This window comes from Euprymna scolopes, chromosome 46 (genome assembly GCF_053919585.1).
Source record: "Euprymna scolopes isolate OS-2025 chromosome 46, ASM5391958v1, whole genome shotgun sequence".
Classification (NCBI taxonomy): Eukaryota; Metazoa; Mollusca; class Cephalopoda; order Sepiida; family Sepiolidae; genus Euprymna; species Euprymna scolopes.
This window is the reverse complement of record NC_136527.1, coordinates 66,735,860-66,751,771: the sequence shown is the minus strand read 5'-3', so window position 1 is coordinate 66,751,771 and position 15,912 is coordinate 66,735,860. Positions and strand designations below refer to the sequence as shown.

At 33.9% G+C, this 15,912-nt stretch overlaps 1 long non-coding RNA gene across 1 annotated transcript; it reads left to right on the top strand.

Moving 5' to 3' along the window:
- Positions 1 to 294: 294 nt before the first annotated feature.
- LOC145270727 (uncharacterized) lies at positions 295 to 9,223 on the top strand. Its single transcript, XR_013865538.1, has 2 exons — positions 295 to 424; positions 7,247 to 9,223. It is a non-coding gene; the product is annotated as an uncharacterized LOC145270727 (long non-coding RNA).
- Positions 9,224 to 15,912: the final 6,689 nt, after the last annotated feature.

Genomic DNA, 15,912 nt, shown 5'->3' with positions numbered 1-15,912 from the left:
GTATGGCCGTTTTTTGTTGTTCAATTTGATTTATGAATAAATGTGTTTTTTTTTCCCCATCCAAAAACTCAGTAAATCTTTGTTTTTATCCCAACTCATATTAAAAGTGTTTTCATTTTTTTTTTTTTTTTCGTGGAAATATTAGGCGTTTTCTTTTTATTGTTAAAAACATATTAATACATTTTAACAATGAATTTGTAATATTTAATTAAACAACACGTCACGACAAAAAATAATTAAAAAAAAACAACAAAAAAAACGGAACTTGAAATTACAATAAATAAAAATAATTATTTTAATTTTCTGCGAAATTGCTTTTCCGGTCGTCATCTGAAATATCGATCTCCATCCGTCAAACTCGTCTCGTTTTAATTAACGCGTTTTATTATCGTTTCTTTGTTGAAAGCAGATTGCCAAACAAAAAGTAAGTTTCATTTGAATTTAAATACTTTTAAATGTTCTTTTTTTATTACAGAGGCGCGTGCAAACCATTACGTTTCCTTTTTGCTTTGATAGGGTATGCACGAGTAAATATTCCGTGTTTGCATATAAACGAAGAATCGTAATACAAAATATTCTGAAGTCTAATATTAAAAAAAATATTTTTTTCGTTTTGCAATCATTCTTATCTGTAATAACGTAAACCTGAAGTACTTTGATAGAATGATTCTCGTAAGAGTTATGACTTGTTTCTTTTCAGTATTGACTTTAAATATATTCACGTTTATATTCACTGGAATAGATAGTTTTAGTGTTTTTATTATTGTTTTTTTTTTGGGGGGGGGTCGCACATTTTGAAAATATACTGTGTTTAAATGATTGTTTTGCCTCAGTTTTTTGGAAAAATATATTATCTTTAGATAATTCTGTCTTTCAATTATTTTTTTAATAATGTATTTAAATAATTTTTGCTTAAATTAAAAAAAAATATATTGTCTTTAAATAATTTAAATATTTTTTAGCTTCATTTTTTTAATGTGTGGTCTTAAATATGTTTTTGCTTCAATTTCAAAAAAATACATTGCCTTTTAAATATTTTTCTGCTTCAATTTAAAACAAAATATATTTTCTTTAAATATTTTTTATTTCAATCTTTAAAAAATATATTGTTTTTAAATAATTTTTTTTGCTTCAATTTTTAAAAAATATATTGTTTTTAAATAATTTTTCTGCTTCAATTTTAAAAAAATATATTGTTTTTAAAGAATTTTTCTGTTTCAATTTTAAAAAATATATTGTTTTTAAATAAATTTTCTTCTTCAATTTTTAAAAAAAATATATTGTCTTTAAATTTTATGAATATATAGTTTTTAAATATTTATTTGCTTCAATTTTAAAAACATATACTGTCTTTAAATAATTTTTTGGCTTCAATTGTTTAAAAATACATTGTCTGGTAATAATTTTTACTGCGATTTAAAAAATATTGTATTTATTCTTTTTCAATTTTAAATACGTTCCTTTAATGAATGATAAATTGAATTGCCTGCCCAACCTAAACTCCAGACCTTACAGAATATAAACAAGCTTTCTGTTGAACAACCTCTAAAAAACTTTGTTAATAATAGAAAAAAACACTAATAGGACGATATTTCATTTGGGTAGATCGATCACCAGCATTTTTCAAGATAGGGACAATAAAGAATAGGAAACAGGACTGAGATAAACAGATTGAACCATTTCGAGAGGATAAAAGAAAGTTCAATAACGCACATTAAATCAGGACTGAAAGACTGTTTAAGACTAACAAGAAGTCTAGCAACCTGTAGCAAAACAAAAACGAAAAAAGGTTTAATATGATGCAAAGCATTGTTCACAGTATGCAGGTCTCAACACTCGCCCTGCCCCCCCCCAAAAAAAACGTCCTTATTTACAGACCCCCAACCATGGCAGCATCACAATCTCTTCTTTGTACTGGACAGATTCCGGATTTAAATAATGGTGGTTCTTGTGCACATCCCATTAGAACCAACAGAGTGTTGTTCACCTATTTATTGCTCATACAGCCGTACAAAACACAAACACATGGCTGCTTGCGTATTTAATGATCATCACACTCCCCCTTGATCTCATGATCACACAGAATGCATTGTGGGGTTAGTCTTTTATTCAGCTCATTTCTGTGAAGGAGAGTATTCATCATCTCTGCTTCTGCCTCATCAGATGAACTATAGCCAATACTCTCTAGTGGAGGGGGTTTGCTGATCACGTTTGTCAGCAGCTCATCCCTAGATGAGTCATCGCTTTCCTCTTTAGTTGTACGATGCATCTTGGCAGCAAAGGTTGCGCACATCGCGTATGGTTCCATCAACTAGGACTGACTGCTGAATGATCACCCCCAGATCATTTGAACTTGGTGGTGCACCGGTTTCCTGGGGATCTCACCCAGACTGAATCCCCTATCCCATATCTGTTGTGTTTTTCTTCATGGATTTGTTGTGTAGTGTCAATTCTCTTTACTCTGACATGGTATGTGTGTATGGCATTGGCAGGTGCTGTTGCAAGTGATTTCCCATCCTATGGTGTGATCTCATACCAATACATGGCCTCTGTAATGGTACATTGCTTTCTGGCAGCAATTCTTTTAGTGCTGCGATGGATCCTTTCAGCAATGCTATTCACTGATAGCACATGAGCACATCACAATCGTAGTCGGGTGCCCCATTTATCTAACAGCTGTTGGACTTGTTGGCTGCAAAAAGCAGCATTGCTGTCCATCAAGACCTTTTCCGGTGCACCTCACTTAGAAAAGATGGACGATAACTGGCAAACAACATTTGAGTCCGGCGGGGTCATTTGTCGACACACCACAAAGCGTGTAGGTCCACAATCAATAAGAGTTAAAAATGGCTTCTCATTGTAATGGGTGATATCCATTGCTATTCATTGCCATGCATCCTTAACTTTCAATTGCCTTTTCCGCCATTGCTCTGGTGCAGGATCAACAGACTGACATGCTTCACAGTGCTTGACGATCTACTGACATCTGCTCGTGTCACACGCCTCAAAAAATACAGTGTCCTCTTGATACCTGGATGTCCACTCTTTTCTCCTTTATCTGACATGGGCTCCTCATGCCAATAGCAACTGCGCAGGATGGAACAGTGTGCTCCATGCTTATTTTCATGGCTTCATACCATTTGTGAGACACATGGGTTAATTGGTCAGCATGATTACAGTGTGATGCTACCTGCGATACACTCACTGATAGCTCATACTCTGAGATTAAACTCTTCAGCTTGTCTAGTCTTCACCAGATCAACATTTTGCTGGCCACCTTAGTACGGATTCTTGATCGTCCCAAAAATGTGTCAGACACCCAGTGGTAGACAGAGAGTATCTCTGTAAAGGTGCAATTTTTTAGCGCCAGATTTATGCTTTTTACAACAGCGGCCAATTTAAGCCAGGTTGATGTGCTGAGCATCACTTACGGGTCACAGCCAACATGCGGCCTCAAGCACATTTCCTCTTTGCTCTGATAACACTACCAATGCCAATGAACTGGCATCGACCCACACATTTACATCATCACCATCGACACACCATTCCCCAGGAGCAGGGTCCTTTCACTTTCTCCAGAGTTTCTGTTATCATTAGACTAAGGAGAGCATCATCACTTACAGCTGCACGGAGCCAACCATGGGCTAGTAAGTGATCAACAAGCTTCCCACATACAGAAAAAATGGTCCGACATGTAATAACATCAGGGATACTTGGAACCTCACTGCCATGCCTCCATCATAGGGTGCCTCCTTCATCAGAAATATTCAACCCCAATATGCATGCTCCATCTTGTAGATGTTCAAGATCCTTGCACTTCAGGCCAAACTGAGCTAATTTTTCTCTGAAATGTGATGCAGACTGTACATTTTCACTGACATATGCATCATCAATGTAGGCTGATGTGTCCTCAATTATCTTTTCCTCAGACAGCACCACATTCACAATAGTCTTCATGATCTGGGGTGCCACATTCAGACCAAAGCTGAGTTGTGTCAAGCAATACCTCTGACCATGGAACCACACTGTTTGGAATGGCCACAACATCTCATCCACTCGCACCTACAAGTAGGCCTTCCACAAATCTAATATTGACACATTGGAGCCTTTCTGACATCATTCTCTCAGTTTGCTTACACACACATCAGCATCAGCAGTGTAAGCCTCAATATGCTTGTCACAATAGTCCAGCACCAGTCTCACTTTAAAGTTATTATGCTGGATCACTGCCATTAAGAGAGATCCAAATTTGTCGTCCGGGTAGGAGGTCAACCATCAATCTCGGACCCATGCTCTTGCTCATATTCATCAAGAGCCTCATAAGTTATAAGATACCTGCAATGCCATTCTTAAGTTTGGTTAGCACCCTTCCTTTAGTCCACTTCCATGATGTAGTCCAGGCCATCTGTCGATGATCGTAGACCACCTTGAAATCAGGCTGATCGATGTGGACCACAGCACACACTGGGACTTCCAAAAGGCTCACGCTCTTGTCTCGTTCAATGACAACTCCCCCAGCACTTTGATGGCATCATATCCTAGCAATGTCAAACCCCAGCAAATCTCCTTGCGTCAGCAACATATCGATTTCCGCGGTCACACCAGAGTTCCAGCTTCACAGCATGCTTGTGTTTCACCACCTATTGTGGTGATTTTGATGTTTTTCTTGTTCCAGGTTCCACACAATCTAACGTCCAATATGGTATGTGAACAGCCTGACTTGAGGAGAGCTGAGCAAGGTTTACGTTTATAGTCATTGTTCGTTGTGCCTCACTTACATCTTGTCTGGGGAGCAGAACGGCACTGATCTTCTGTCCTCTGACACGTTTCCAACATAAGGCTAAGTGTGTCCAATTGGAAACAGCACATGCATCTTCGCCCTTTGCCAGTGCTACTGTTCGAAAAATTACCCCCTCGACGCAGCAGAAACATCTCACCGTAGTCGTGGGGCTCAGACTAAGAGTCTCGCCTGTACTATTCTGAGCTGTCTACATCACAACTGGTTCCCATACGTCCTCCTCATCTCTGATGATAGCTTGAACGCATTCCAGCAAGTGTTCCATAGGCATTGCTGAAATGCTTGTGGAGGCCCTTAACAGTTGCTTTACACAGGTTGAAAGGCTGGCCACAAAAGCATTCACATATGTCCGTTCTGATACTCCACCACCAAACAGGATTGCAAGTTTTTTCAGCTCTGCAAAATACATCCACAGTTTCTCCTGGCATGAGTCTTTTGAAGCAAATTTCTCATAAATAAATCCATGGCAAATACCTTGTACAGTGCCTTTTTAATTGCCGTCAAGTCAGTCTTCTCAGTAGTATTAAATTGTTGATATGCACCTCCAGCCAATCTCAAGGGAATCACGTTGTGTGTGTCCTCAACCTTTTTGACCCAGTCAACAACAGACAGTGATCCTTCAGTGACAGTGATACTTCGGTTATCAGCTTCAAATCAAACTTTGATTCAGTCATTGTCTTCTGATTTGAAAAATATGCCTTTAAAGATTTGAAAAATAATGTTAAAGATTGCATCAACGGTCGATTATTAAGATCAGAATAAATATATGTTCAAGTAATGATCGATAACTGGTGCTTACCTGCAAAATGGTTTAATGCTATGTCGACCATTCTAATGAGGTGATCAGTGTTTTGAAATGAGATATTGGCATCTGCGACACAAGATTCGAGCTGTATTGTTATAAATGAGGCCAGAAAAGTGACTTTTTTGTAAAGTATTGGACAATTGACCTCCACATGTATTTTTGTTATTATAACACTTGAAGAACTCAAGTATCAATTAACTGGTGCTCGCACGAATCTATGTTGTCCTATTCAAATGGTCATCAACAACTTTCTGGACTTTTATTTTAGCTTTAAAATGTGAATGTATCAAATATTACAGTAATACCAGACAACTTCATGCCACACTTTGTGAAATGACTAGATTGATAATAATTCTAAGATTTAAATGAAGAATATTAAATGTTAGGATCGATAATTCAGTTCTTTAAAAAAATCTTGAAACCGGGTATCACTGCTGATCAGATAATTTATTGTATTTATGGAAAGAAAGTGAGAAAGTCATTTGCAGAATCCAAAGTAGAGTTTAAATTGGTCAGGCAATTCAGCATTGCTGTGATTGATTGTGCTTGATTGAGATTGATCGATAGGCGATTGTTAATTGCTCATTATTTTGCACACACTAATAGATTTTGCAGAAATTGAGAGTTCCTAACTTCTTTGATATAATGTGATTTCCATCTTACTTTAGCTCCATATATTATGCTCTTAGAATAGTTTCTTCATGCTCTATATTTTTGCTTATTTTAAGCTGACTTACAGTGCATAAAACAGTGGAATGCTTTGTTGATATCTTAGGAAAAGTGAGTCTTGTTAGGAAATTTCTGCTGAAGGATGGGTTAGGTTTAAGGTTGCTGAATTCTCAATAAACGGATTGTTAATACATTATGTTTTTAGTAATAACCCTTCTTATTGGGAGTCAATGGTCTAATGCTATGTAAACCATTCTAATGAGGTGATGAGTGTTTTTCAAATCAGATATTAGCATTTGCCCCACAAGCCGTGTTATGAATAAGTAAAGAAATGAGGCCAAAAAAGTGGCTTTTTGTAAAGTATTGGAAAATCAATTTGCACATGCATTCTTATTATTATAACACTATTGAATAACACTCATACAACTACTATTATCTGATGTTGCAAAGGTGTTTCCATTATTTTGTTTATAATGTAGTGCTCAAAAAAGGGTGTACAGTCTGATTGAGATAAAATAAATTATCCTGTAATATGTAATTTAATAATATGAATTGTTATTCAAGTCAATTTTAGAAAGCTATAATATCTTCTTGTGTTTATTCCTATAATCCTGTTAACATTGGGAAATTGTATATCATAATCTATTTTTATTTTCTGTTTATTTTACAGATACTCCAATGAGAAAATGTATTCTTATAGATTCAAATAGATTATGATTTCTAAATGAAACCAAACAATGAAAACCATACATGTTAAAGGTTAATCATTACATTTTTGAAAATACATAAAGATGTTATCTTAATATATTCATCTGTCGATCTTCCCACTTTATGATCTATTTTTAATCCTTTGAACAGGCGACAACACTTACTGATGTAAATATATAATTGAGCACTTAGGAGAAACAATATTGCTTGCATTTATATATGTAATCTCTTAGTTTCATAGAAGTTTTATTATTTTTTATTTTCAGAGAAACAAAGATTCTGCTAAAATGCTGAAGTTAAATTTGGAATCATATTCTTGCGACATTTGTGGAAAAAGTTTTTCGCAGAAATGTACTTTGAAACAACATATCCGATTACACACTGAAGAGAAGCAATATGCTTGTGTAATATGTGCTAAGTCTTTTTCAAAGAGTGGGAATTTAACTAACCATATTCGAAGTCATACTGGAGAAAAGCCATATTCTTGTGATTTGTGTGGAACGTCATTTGCACAGAAATCAAACTTAAATTCACACGTAAAAATACACACTGGAGAAAAGTCATATTCTTGTCTTATCTGTAGCAAATCATTTACAACTAAAGAAAATCTAACTATACATATTCGAAGTCACTCTGGAGAGAAGCCATATTCTTGTGACGTGTGTGGGATGTCCTTTATACAGATGAGAACCATGAAAATACATATAAGAACACACACTGGAGAGAAGCCATATTCTTGTGAAATATGCAGCAAATCATTTATTGAAAGTGGGAAATTAACTAAACATATGCAAAGTCATACGGGAGATAAGCCATACGAGTGTGAGGTGTGTGCAAGTTCCTTTACACAGAAAGCATCGTTGAATAGACACATGAAAATGCACACTGGGGAGAAGCAATATTCTTGTAAAGTTTGTGGCAAATCATTTTGGGAAAAAGGAAATTTAAATAAACATATCAAAATTCATTCATCCACCAACGTGGAGCAACAATAGTGAGCACAGGCCAGTATCTGAGAAGCTCCCAAAACCACATCCTCTCAATAGTATATGAACATCAAGAGACGATAGGTAGCAGAACAATATCAGTCACCAAACATTTTTAGGGGATGGCTACTATACAGCAATGCATGATGGAGTATGTAAGGACCTCCACTGGACCATCTGTTAAAAATTAAACATCCAGTGTACCAGCAAGTCTTGGGGACATCAACCTGAAAGAACAGTTGGAAATGACTTCTATTACGACCATGTAATCCCTACAGCCACTACCTTGAAAATGCTGCTGTGAAACCTGACATATATGGAATGAATCGAAGAGAGTGGTAACCTTGTTTGAAGTGCGTGTCTGTAATGATGGAAGTGTGAACAGAGCTGAAAGGGAGAAACAGACCAAATATATAGGTCTCATATATGATATGAAAAGAAACTGGAATCTTAGGGAGATTTACATCATACCAGTTATAGGTTTTACAGGGCTTATGAAGAACCTGAAGTCCTACCTAACTAATATTTCTCATGAACCAAGTGTAAAAGAGATCCAGAAAATTGCACTTAAGGGAACAATGAGGATACTAAAAAGAGCTCTCGGCTAGTTTCATAAAAAGCAGAGGAATGTTGGCAGAAGATAAAAAAAAGAAAAAAAGGTAACTGATATCTTAAGATTTCTTTTACTGTTTTGTCAACTTTAAATACGAATACAAAAGTGAAGCAATATTATAAAATATACAGTGAATAATTTTCAAAGAAAATAAATTTTAATAAACATAAAAGTATACAGAGATCGAATACTAGATATTACCCTCGATTTCCCATCAATCTATCTGTACAAATGTTTGTTAAAAATCTTGACATGAGGATATTTTTCCTTAGAAACAAACTTTGACCAAACATTCATAAAATGACGTTTACTATTTGAAACCTGCACTGTTGCTCATATGAAGAAATTAATGTTACTTTTAACGTTTATGCATGACTACATAAATATTTCTAGGATTTCTTGTTGATTTTTAATAAGTCAGGAATATCTTTATGACTACATGATCATATAAAGAATGGAACGTTGCTCCATCTTGTATTGATTTTAATACAAATTGAAACACTAATCAAGATATTCAATTAAATCAAATAAATGTTCATTTTAATAAGTCAGGAATATTTATTAAATAAAAATGTAATTAATAAAGAAATCTAGTGTTGGTTTAGGAAAGAAGTACCTGAACTAAAATTAAAAAAGGAGATAAACAATATTCTTATGAAGTCTTTTACTATAATTCATATTCTTGTGGATTTTTTATTAGTTCAGAATTCCCCTTTTGGATCTGTCAGATTTTTGCTTACAAGTTGAGATAAAAAACTCAAATAAAATGTTAACAAATTTCCTTTTCCTTTCATCGGTTACTTGCTATAATTGCCAACTCATGCACACACTGTTCCTATTTACAATGCCGCCCCAGGGTCGTTTTTTAATGTGGAGAAACGGAACAAAAGATAAAAATTGTTTTAGTCGTGAAGGATTTCTCCTCCACTAACAGAGAACAAGAAATTGAAGTGTAGCATCTGAAGAACAGATACTACACTTTGATCTTGACCCAAAGGCCAAGTATGTGTGTTGTATTTATTTCCTTCCCCACTGAGCAAATTAGGCACAAGGCAGTTTTTTAATGTGGAGGGGAGAAGGAAAGGGGGATCAGCTCCCGATGGGTGGGAAATGGGAGCTGGACAGTGACAATTGGTATGAAGGGTTGCCCCTACATTGACCAAGGTCTGATATGTGGGGTTACCCCCACATATGGTCTTTGCTTGCAATATTATGCAGAACAGATACTACACTTTGATCTTGTCCCCCGGCCACGGAAGGCTGGGGACAGTGTGTATTTATTTGCTTCCCCACTGAGCAAATTAGAAGGCAGTTTTTTAATGTGGAGAGAGAGGGAGGGGGGAGGGAAAAGGGGGACCAGCTCCCGAGAGGTGGGAAATGGGAGCTGGATAGTGACAATTGGTATGAAGGGTTGCCCCTATATTGACCAAGGTCTGATATGTGGGGTTACCCCCACATATGGTCTTTGCTTGCAATATTATCCAGAACAGATACTACACTTTGATCTTGTCCCTCAGCCATGGGGGGCCGGGGACAGTGGCCAAATATGTGTGTGTGCACACTGTTATATGCACAAAACATAAATCAATGGCTTCACTTGATTTGCTGTCGTCTGTTTACTTATGCAGATTGTAAACAGATGTAAAAACGTATAATTTCTAACATTTCTTTCTAAACATTTTTCTACATTGAAAACCATAGATATCAAATGGACATTATATTTATTAATTGTTTTATCAAATTTAATTTTTGCACTTGAGTAAACAATTTCCAAACCAATTTATAATTCATAGCTCTTAAATAGTCCACTCTGAACATTGTAGCCGACTGTCAAGTATAGCATTTGCGATCTTAATATATTCGATTTGCTAGAGATTGTAAAAAAAAAAAGACACCAAGCAATTGACAAAGCATCAAAGATACTTGATGGTCAACAAAAGCCATATCAAATAAACAAGCATGAAACTATGCAGCGTGTCTTTTTTTATGATGATCAGAAAATCTAGTTTAGATTGTTCACATATTTTGTCACTAACCACTATTATAGCTTCATTAAAATTCATTAAATCGAGTTATGATTGGCATAAAATCACCAATTTAATAGAGAAATGCTGAAAGAAATTTCACTAATGCAACCAAGCAAAAATAACAAAACACAACGAGTAAAGTATATATCCGTTTGAATTGACATTCAATCATTTTTAAACTGCACATGTGAATATTGGTAGTCCTTTACATCTAATAAAAACACTATGGACTCTTTCTTTTCAGGTTATTCTTATTGAAATGCAGCATTGATAGAAATAAAAGATGATAGAAACTTGCTGATTAACTGACATAACTGCACAGTATCGCTGTCATTTCAGCTGGATGTAGCCAATTCTAACCAAAGTAATCTAAAATTATATTATTATCTAATCATGACTTCATATCATCCTCAAGAGAATGGAATGATTGAGTAAGCACATGTAACCTTGATGATGTCTATCCTCACCAGATATCCAACTAACGTCCACTGATTTCTGTAATAACAGATTTCATGCTAATGCACAAGTACGTTATTATTAATGGATGCATAGGAAGACAAGCACTTCAAAATAAGAGATTTGACATCTTTATATCCAGATAACATCCAATGATGCAAGTCACTACTCATTTCTGCAATAACAGGTGCTAACAAGTATGCAATTATTAAGAACACTTCAAAATAAGAGGTGATCGTGTAAATAGTTTAGCTGAAGACATGTGGAAAGTGGAGACACAGACTATGCAGTGGACACTTTTAAATTATCATGTTTTTAAATATTCACAGTCTATGCAGTGGACACCTTAATTATTGAACTAATGTGTACATTTATAAGGATCTTTGGAAGTGTGAAAGTGTTTGGTTTAGAACGAAGAGAATTAAAGCATCAATAGAAGCTTCGTATACAGGCCGCTGCCAAGTTTAAGAGAAACACTATGGACTCTTCCTTTTCAGCTTATTCTTATTGAGATGCAGACTTGATAGAAATAAAAGATGGATAGAAACTTGCTCACTGCACAGTATCGCTTTTGTTAAAACGTGGATATAACATGTTATTTCAATAAGTTGTTTTCACAAGAAAACTTGAATATACATATATTTATATATGTATATATATATATATATATATATTTAATTTGTAAAAAGTAACGATATTTTGCATAATTACTTTAATAATTAACTTTCTTTGATAAATGAAAGTAGTCAATCTTTAAAAATGAGTGATATTTTTATGAAAACGCAAATTTTTAAAAACATTTGGAAATAAATTAGCAAAGTAATTATTTTAAAAATATGCATATTTTTTGAAAGGAAAATTTTTTAATGTAAAAAATTTGAAATAAAAATGTGTGATTACAAAATTAACCTTGTCATTATTTTTTAATAAAACCGTTTTGAAATAAAGTAACGGTTACTTTTTTTTGAATATGTCGGATACTTTTGAAAAGAACAGTTTTAAAAATAAAATACAAATTTGAAATAAATGAAAATCGGTGACTACAAAATTTCAATTAACTTTCAATAAAACCGTTTTTAAATAAATTAATACAAGAATTTACTTTAAAAATGTCTGATATTTTGGCAAAGGAACAATTTTTTAATGAAAAAAATTTGAAATAAATTAAAATGTGTGAGTACAAAATTAACCTTGTAATAAATTTTTCAATAAATGTTTTGTCCCAAGATGCTATATTGTAGAAGTGTCATACTTGTTATTGGCAATCGTCATGATTGATTAAAAAATAAAAATGTTGTGTAATAAAAAGAAAGTCTTTTATTGAGTTAATGAAAAAGTTTATTAAACAAAATGAAACAATTAAAAATAATTGTTTCACTATCATGCAGAAGTGTCACACTTGTTATTGGCAATCGTCTTGATTGATATAAAAGAACAAAACTTTTTTAATGAAAAGAAAGTCTTTTATTGAGTTATAGAAATAATTTAATAAAAATATTTGTTTTACTATAATGCAGAAGTGTCACACTTGTTATTGGCAATCGTCAGATTCATAAAAAAGAATTTAAAAACTTGTGTAATGAAAAGAAAGTCTTTTATTGAGTTATAGAAATAATTTATTAAACAAAACAAAACAATTTGTCTTTAAGTCCAACGTAAACAAGTTCTTGATGAGCCAGTCCACTTAAGTTTACAAATTTATCTGAATTTCCATTACTAACAGTTACTATATTGTTTAATTGACTACTGTACACTCTTAACCCTTATCCTCGAGTGGTCTCTGGGCCTTGATAAGTGGTTATGCCTATGTAAAAAAAATAAAACATTATTTGTTAAAATTTAAAAAATTAAACATTATTAATTAAAATTTAAGAAATAAAATATTCTTTATTAAAATTTAAAAATGAAACATTTTATTGTAGCCTCACTGTAGCCCCATGTTCAAATAGAATAATGGCGCACAGTCCCAAATGTAAAACCTAGTTGCACACGCGCGGCTGTTTAAAGTTTGTTACAGCTGCGTGCACATCGCCTTTCTACACCCACGAAAATTTTGTGGGCATATAAACTAAACCCTGTCTTTTAATGCGGACGTCTTTGAAAGCATCTTACGTCACAAAGATGTTTTTTTTTTTCATCCGATCAGATTACGAAGAAAACAATTTTCAAAAATATTTTTTCGACAGTGTTCCTGGAGCCGGTTAAATCTATAAAAAGGGCTTTCTGCGCTAAAATCAGTCAGTTGATGCCAGCATATCACGCTGTAAACAAACCGTTTGACTCCATCACTGCAGACGTTAAACTCGTGTGCACCATCATTTGATTCTCGACCTGGAGATGGACTTTTTATCTTAATGGATTTTTACCCTTTTCTATCTCTTCTCTAAAGTAAACGATGGACTTTCATGTTGTTTAATTTTTCCTAAAAAGGAATTGTTATTTCTAACCGAGAACTTTTACTTTCTACTTCATTTAATTACCTCAGTTGCAGGATATTTTTGCTATTTCATTACATTTAAGAAACATTTAATTACCTCAGTCGCTGAACTCTCTACTTCATTACATAAAGAACATTTAATTACCTCAGTCGCTGAACTCTCTACTTCATTACATAAAGAACATTTAATTACCTCAATCGCTGAACTCTCTACTTCATTACATAAAAAACATTTAATTACCTCAATCGCTGAACTCTCTACTTCATTACATAAAGAACATTTAATTACCTCAATCGCTGAACTCTCTACTTCATTACATAAAGAACATTTAATTACTTCAATCGCTGAACTCTCTACTTCATTACATAAAAAACATTTAATTACCTCATTTGCTGAACTCTCTACTTCATTACATAAAGAACATTTATTTACCTCAGTCGCTGAACTCTCTACTTCATTACATAAAGAACATTTAATTACCTCAGTCGCTGAACTCTCTACTTCATTACATAAAAAACATTTAATTACCTCAATCGCTGAACTCTCTACTTCATTACATAAAAAACATTTAATTACCTCAATCGCTGAACTCTCTACTTCATTACATAAAGAACATTTAATTACCTCAATCGCTGAACTCTCTACTTCATTACATAAAAAACATTTAATTACCTCAATCGCTGAACTCTCTACTTCATTACATAAAGAACATTTAATTACCTCAATCGCTGAACTCTCTACTTCATTACATAAAAAACATTTAATTACCTCAATCGCTGAACTCTCTACTTCATTACATAAAGAACATTTCATTACCTCAGTCGCTGAACTCTCTACTTCATTACATAAAGAAACATTTCATTACCTCAGTCGCTGAACTCTCTACTTCATTACATAAAAAACATTTAATTACCTCAGTCGCTGAACTCTCTACTTCATTACATAAAAAACATTTAATTACCTCAATCGCTGAACTCTCTACTTCATTACATAAAAAACATTTAATTACCTCAATCGCTGAACTCTCTACTTCATTACATAAAAAACATTTAATTACCTCAATCGCTGAACTCTCTACTTCATTACATGAAAAACATTTAATACCTCAGTCGCAGGAAGAGACTCGGTTAACAAAGAAAACTGTCTGATCTTCTCTTTTCACTTAATATCGATTTTGAGAAAATAAATTTTGTATTAAATTTATTGATCCACCTCAGTCATCTTTGTTTGACTGTTCAACTCCATTTTACCCATTTTTGCGGGACTAACATCGACACCAGGAGTCCCACAACAATTTGTTAAAAGGTAAGAAATAAAACATTATTTAAGGAATAAAACATTGTTCCTTTAAAATGTAAAAAATAAAACATTCTTTTTAAAAGCTATGAGTGATGTCACAACGGTTGTCGGAAATTTATCCTCTTTCAGATAAATTCGATGCAAAACCTACAGAGAAAAAAAACAAAGGATGAAATAACGAGAGGAGGGGGGGCAAAGAACAAAATAGAAAGGTCTTGTTTTAAAACGAAGAGATTTTATTTACAAAAAGTTGCAATTTTTTCACTTCGCAGGCATTAAATAGAAAAACAAAAAACGCCAAAGTAACAAAAAAAAAGCTGGTTCTTATATTGAAAATGTCGTAACAAACAAATACAATATTAAAATTCAAATATGAGTACTTCCTAATAATAATTCAAACAATAATTTCAAGGAACGTACTCACAAATTGATGGCAGACAGCACATGTGTTTTTTTTTAATCACTCTACTTCAAAATACATGCAAACCAACCAGAGTGTTATGTCAGGTTTCTATTAATAATAACAGGACAAGGATGTGTGACCGTTCAGACCAACATGGCCGACTGACCAAGTCTCGTTTATTCACGTTTACATAAACATTGAACAAAGGGGGACAACTCCCACCGATCCAAGGGACATAACACAGAGCCACGTAAATAAAGTTTTCAGAAGTTTGCCTGATCGAGACCGGGTATTCTTTGCCGGGTTATATTTCTTTGAAAGAAAGGGTCGGGAAATTCCATATCTGCGTTGGGCTATGAATTCATTTCCAATCTCCTCCCCGTTGGAATCCAAAAGAGGCCGATTTTTGCGCTAGGACTACTGACGTCATCATCAGAGAGCTAGCACCGCTCTCCCATTCAAATTAAAGGGAGTTTCGTACGAATCTAAAAGATACGAAACTAAGTTCAATAAAAGACAGGAAATACAGAAAATCAAATATAAGAACCAGAATAAAAATATAATAAATGTATACAGGGGTACAAAAAAATTCCAACACAGTGTAATCCTTCCAAGCCTAAACTGCAATACTGCATATCTGCCAACTATTCAAAACTTACATCTAACAATTTGGTAAATAAATTGACAAATTTGGGAAAGTGAACCTAACC